This window comes from Sapajus apella, unplaced genomic scaffold (genome assembly GCF_009761245.1).
Source record: "Sapajus apella isolate SASKATOON/1434 unplaced genomic scaffold, GSC_monkey_1.0 scaffold3, whole genome shotgun sequence".
Taxonomy (NCBI): Eukaryota; Metazoa; Chordata; class Mammalia; order Primates; family Cebidae; genus Sapajus; species Sapajus apella.
In genome coordinates, this window is record NW_022436943.1 from 24,188,426 (window position 1) to 24,194,585 (window position 6,160).

Sequence of the window (6,160 nt, forward strand, 5' to 3'; positions counted from 1 at the left end):
TGGAGATAGTAAATACAGTGCTAGATAAATATTTGCTCTTTCTTGAAATCTTTGACACTAAGACTAGTACATATATATGTATACATATGTATGTGCATTCACATGATGGCATGTAGAAGCCTCATTAATAACAAATGTCATGTAGGCACTCCTAGTTACCCTTATCTACTTAAGTTACTAAAACTACACTTATTCAATATTTCTAAAGAAATATGAAATTATAAGGCAAGAGTTATTATGGTCCTGTTTTCATTGAAACTATGAAAAGTAACTTTTCTTACAATAAATTTGACATTAGCTGTCCTTTCAAGAGAAAGACTGGGATCGATTAGTACAAGGCCTTCAAAACACAACACAACCCCTTGTCAAAATGACTTCTTATTTGTTTAATAATTGACATTATAAGCTGACACATTTTCCTTTAATATTACATTGGCAAGCCTTGTTCTTATGATATTTTAGCAGAGTATCATATACACATTTAAGATTAGTTTGTGATTGTAAAATCTATGATTACGACACATCTCAGATGTTGATTTTTTCAGTGAGAAAAAAATAGGTTTTTCACTTTGACTTTCACTTTCCTCTTTCAATTGTATCTACATACCTAAATCACCCTCTGTTTTAGTGAATAGAATTTGCTAGTAAAAAATTCTAATCATGGTCTTGATTTTTCACTTAGATGTTTAATACCTTACAAAGCCATACCTAACCAAACCACTCACTTAGTATAAAATACTACTACTAGATATCGCTTCAAAATGATCAGACGGTAACTTCTGATATTCCTTTAAAATGATATTATTACACCTAAAATGAAACAATTACATTCATTGCTATGTAGTCACCACTTGACAAGCTTGTTTCAGCAAAGTAAAATGTTAGGCTGACCCTCCACTGGGTTTTTAGACTCTTGGAGGAAAGAAATATAACTGGCTTCTGTTTTAATTAGAAGGTCTAGGCAAAAGAGCAAAGAAATGCACTGGAAAGAGTTTTGAAAGGACTCTTAGTTCATAAATGTCTCAAAATGTGTGTCAAAGTGCTACTCCAAATGTAGCCTACAATGCTTATTTAATGTCACATTCATTTTATGATGTTGAACTTGATAATTATGTTGAGATGTTTTCACTAGCTGAGTAGTCATTTATTTTGAAAATTAATTAACAGGTGGCTTTCATTACAATTCTACTTCAACTAAAAAGGCACTATAAGTTGTTGTTGTTGTTGTTTTTAACTTGGTGATAGGAAGTGGCATCATCCATTCCCCAGAGTGGTGATAGATTTCGTATGTCCATAATGTCGTTTACAAAGCTTTCAGCCATAAAAGAGAATCTAAATGAATTACAGCATCAAAAATCATGGTTTTGTCATTTGGGATTTTTATAATTAAAAAGATATGTTTGCTGATAGGATGATGACAATATGCTGCAATTTTAAATCATCTTCTTCAATGTTTATTCTGTTAGCACCTTTCAATCCATTATGTAAATTTGACAAATCTCACCTTTCCTTTTTCTTTTCCAGATACATTAATTATTATAAAAATTATATGATCATTATAGCTATCAAAAGAGCAAATTCATTGAAAATGCTATCTAAGAGGTATATAAAGGTTTAAAAATTATCTTCCCATGTTTCACAAATTAACAGGAAAAGCGGACCCACCAGCTTTGTAACTTTGTAAAACTCTAAAAGCCTGATTCTCTCTCTCCATGTCAATCTGATGAAAGCATAATTACACTCCCCCCAGGGAAACATCAATATCTGACCTTTGGAAAGTCATGGAAGTGGTAGAAAGGAAACATCTGTTCACAAATATCTCATTGCAGAATCTACACTGCCGTTCTTCACAGAAAAATTTTTTCCTCTAGCCCTGAAATTGGGAGTAGCCAAAGAATAGAGACAGGACAAGTCCTGGGAAACCCTCTCTGAGCAGTCTGTAGGTTACTGATTTTCTATTCAAGAAGGTATGCTGTCACTTGTTCTTAAGCTCTGTGAGGCAAGATTCAAACTGGACTGGAACTGCAGCACCTTGTTATATGGTTTTTAGAATCCAAAAAGCCACACTTAAAATAAAAATAACAGCAGAAAAATATCTTGTACAAAACCATGAACTATAACATTTGTCTGTAAGGTAAGCGTAGAGATCCTTGGACACACGCATTGTGTTTACCTTCTCTCAATGTCTCCACCAGTGGTTTTCAACAAGAAAGACTGAAAATGCTTATAGGACTAGTGAATGTTCCTGTCCTTCATTGCTTTCAACCTATTTGTGGACAGAGCCAGTACTCTGTCCAGACCAAAAACTTTGACCAGACCAAAAACACATTTTCTGAACTTATTCCTTCACTATGTTTGATATAGTTGGTATCTGTTTTACCTCAAATATTATTTAACAGGTTCACCAAGTCACAGGCAAAATGCCAGCTTCTGACTGAGTTTCTGCCTTTGAATTTCGGCTTCTATTCCAATCTTTCAGCATTAGAGACATGGGAGAAAATACCTCGGAACACTACTTTCCTTAAAAAAGCCGTAAAATTTATAACAGAAACTATTGCCTTCTATTTACTTACTGGGTTAAGAATCCTGTACAGAAGTGGGCTTTGACAATGAGAACAAAATTAAGTAATCAAACAGTGAAAAATTATCATGAGAATGAAAATTTGAAATGTATGCAAATACTTTGGATCATCTCAGGTGGTAACTATATAAGAGCACATTTCATGAGAAAAATTTTCTGGGGCGAATGGATTTGTAGGACTTGACTACTTCCCAAGGCACTGTGATGGTACATTACAGACTGAAAAGAACGTAGAACTAAATGGAATTCATTTGTCTCGGTTTAGATAAGTTTTTTTTTTTCTCCTAATAGATTGTCTTCCAATTTAGAAGTAAAATGTAATCAAAGTCTATGTTCTTGGTAGAACATACTTTATGTAGATGTTATACTGGTTCTTAGCCAAGAATGTCAGTCTTTTGTGACTGTTCTTTTCTTCTGATACTACCTGATCATTTGTCAGGTAAGTAAAGAGAAATGATAGATCAAAATATGTTACTCAGAGAATAACATGATTCATAAATATACTTGCAGCTTTTTAGGTTTCTTGGTATGTAAGGAGTTATTACATATTTTTAGCAAATGTACTCTAACATGTAACAGTTACTGTTCTGAGTCTTTCATTCTGTTTTGCCTTGGTTTATTTAAACAAGTTCTAATTTCTCAAAGTTGTTGATAAAAAAGAAATTTAGACGATCTTACAGAATTATGCTTAGGGATAATTTTAGTAAATGCTTATAAAATGGGGACCATGGGCCAACACTGCCCTAAGCAGTTTAATCTTCATAACAGCTTATGAAATAGTTACTGTTGCTTTCCCAGGTCAACAAATGAAAAGCCTAAGATAGTTCACGTAACTTCCCAAATGTCACATACTCATTAGTGGTGGAGCCAGGATTTGTACACAGACACACTGAGAAATTTTGTTTTCACCAATATAGGACCAGGAATCATTATCTAGATGTTAACATCTAAATTATGTGTATAAAAATATCCAAAACTAGATTAAATGACTCTCAGTGGAGTTAGCAACGGATCAGTATCCTCAAATAGATTTACTATTTGGCAGCTTTTTTCCTATGATTACAGAAAATTCATATAAGAGGGCTTGGGTGGTAAGACAGAAATTTTGAAGAACACAGAAACTCTTTTCTTAATGAGCACTTTTTGGCCAGTCTCTTTTTTCTTCAGTTCAGCTTTCAACTAATACCAGAGTTGGCTACTTCAGACATATCTTGATCGTGGTGCTACCTTTTTAAATCCTGCCAGTGCTGTCCACTTCAAACATAATAAAATTTAACTATTTAGCTTAAATGATGGTGTCTTCACAGCCTTGGTCCTAAATTAAGCTCCTCCATCTTCCCTCTCTTCTCTCCTCTCTATCCTCTACCCTTTTTCTGCTTAGCAAATTCCAGCTCATCCAAGGCAAAATTTAAATATTCTTTCTCCCTCCCTTCTTCTCTCTCTCTCTCTGACACACACACACACACACACACACACACACACTTCTCTAACAATTACTTTTACAACTTTCAGCCTGCATTCTCACGGAACTTTGATTCTCCCTTTCTTATAACATGCTGCCTTCTCTTTGAGTTATTTACTTATTTGTGTCTGTCCTGTTCACTGAGGGTGAGTTCAGTGAAGTCTAGGGCTGGACTATTTATCATTCTATACCTACTGCCAAGAACTTCATAGATGCTTCATAAATGTAGTTGCATTAAATTGAACTGAACTAAATTTAACTGAATTGAACATATATTATTCCAAGCACATGAGAAAATAAGGGACTATGCACAACTCTGATGCTTGAACAATTTCTGCCAGAAAATAATTCAACTGTTTCATTTTTTTGCATCTTGCACAGTGCCTAGCAATGTTTGACATAAAGGTGGTGTCTAATACATTGTGAGTGATTAAGTGAATCTATCTCATTGACCCCAAGTCTGTGAAACAGTCGAGAATAAAACCACTTTGTTAATGACAGCATCCTCGAGATGTCGTCACATGGGGTTCACATGGATATGGGCCAGTCTGTTCCCTCTCTAACTACCTGTGTGACCTTGGCAAGTAAAGCAAGTGCCTCACTTTCCTCATCTGTAGGATAAGAATAATACTAGCGCTGACTTCATAGAATTGTTCTCAGCAATTCTTAGTGCTCAGTAAGTTTAAGCACTATACATAGAAACTTACTGAGTTTATATGTGTAGTGCTTAAAAGCCTGTCTGGCACATGGTCATCCTAGCAAAAGACTTAGCTAAGATTATTGCCTAGTGTGAATTCTGTTTTTATCTATACTTACTCCGTACCCATTGATGTTTCCTGCAAGGCTCTTTTCAAGAAATTGAAAATGGTTACCCACATGAGGAAATGCCAGGATAGCTGTAGCCATCCACATGGTGCTTTTCTTTCACAGGATTAAACAAAGTGTCAGGTATATATTCCCTGATCCCCACAATTTTCTGGACCATGTGTTTTATTTTCTTTGTTTCATCTAGTTTTGCATGCCTATTTTAATGCATTTTACAGTAGAAAAAGGAAACCCATGGTGATGTTTACAGAAAGACTACCATTCCAGTAATATGCCTGCCATGAAGAAATATGCTACTATTGATTCATCAGACCTCATACAAAAAGATCTTCTGTTTCTCCAAATCAAAAGCTATGTGATAATGAACCAAATATATGAGAAAAAAGGACAAATGGTAGAAGTTTAATGGAGCCATATTTAATAAATCAATGCTTATTTACCATTTATTATGAGAACATGTTTTATAGTGGTAATATTTCATTTTTATCATTGTTAGTGTTTCCTTGTAATCAGATCTTTTTTGCATTGTTTTGTTTTTGAGATAAGGTATAGCTCTGCCACTCAGACTGGAGTACAGTGGAACAATCATGACTCACTGCAGCCTCAACCTTCTGGGCTCAAGGGATACCCCCACCTCAGCCTATAGCTGGCACTGTAGGCTCATGACCACACCTGGCTATTTTTCATTTTTTATTTTTATTTTATTTTTTTTGGTAGAGACAGGATTCTCCCTATGTTACCCCAACTGGTCTGAAACTCCCAGGCTTAAGCAATTCTCCCACCTCAGACTCTCAAAGTGCTGGGATTACAGGCATGAGCCACCACACCCAGACTTTGTAATGAGGTCTTAAACTATTGAACTTTTCCTGAAGAAAAGTACTTTTCACATCTTGTATTTTCAAAACATTTCTATTAGACACAGATACTAGTAACCCACAATTCACTTTCTCACTTCACTTTTGCTTATCAGAACTTTTTTGAATTTTCTTTCATTTCCTGGCTCCACTGCTTTATTTTCCTGATGAAGTAAGATTTTCATTATAGTTTTTGGATAGACACTGGTGACATAAAACCAAACCAAAAGATTGATCACATCCCCAAACAAGTCTGACTTCCTCAACTTTCTCTCTTAGCTTCTGCATAAAAGTCAGCTTTGGACTTATTTCTTATTTGCAAGCACTCAGTGCAAACAGTGATTGTAGATTAACACAGCAGTACACTTGAGCTGTTTGTATTATGAATTTTCCTTTTACAATTTATTTGAAACATAATTATCTTATAATAGCTTTCAG

General features: G+C 34.8%; 1 long non-coding RNA gene across 1 annotated transcript; it reads right to left on the reverse strand.

Moving 5' to 3' along the window:
• Positions 1–251: 251 nt before the first annotated feature.
• LOC116531975 lies at positions 252–5,598 on the reverse strand. Its single transcript, XR_004260665.1, has 2 exons — positions 4,739–5,598; positions 252–4,698 (listed from the first exon to the last, which is right to left on the reverse strand). It is a non-coding gene; the product is annotated as an uncharacterized LOC116531975 (long non-coding RNA).
• Between the last annotated feature and the right edge of the window lie 562 nt (positions 5,599–6,160).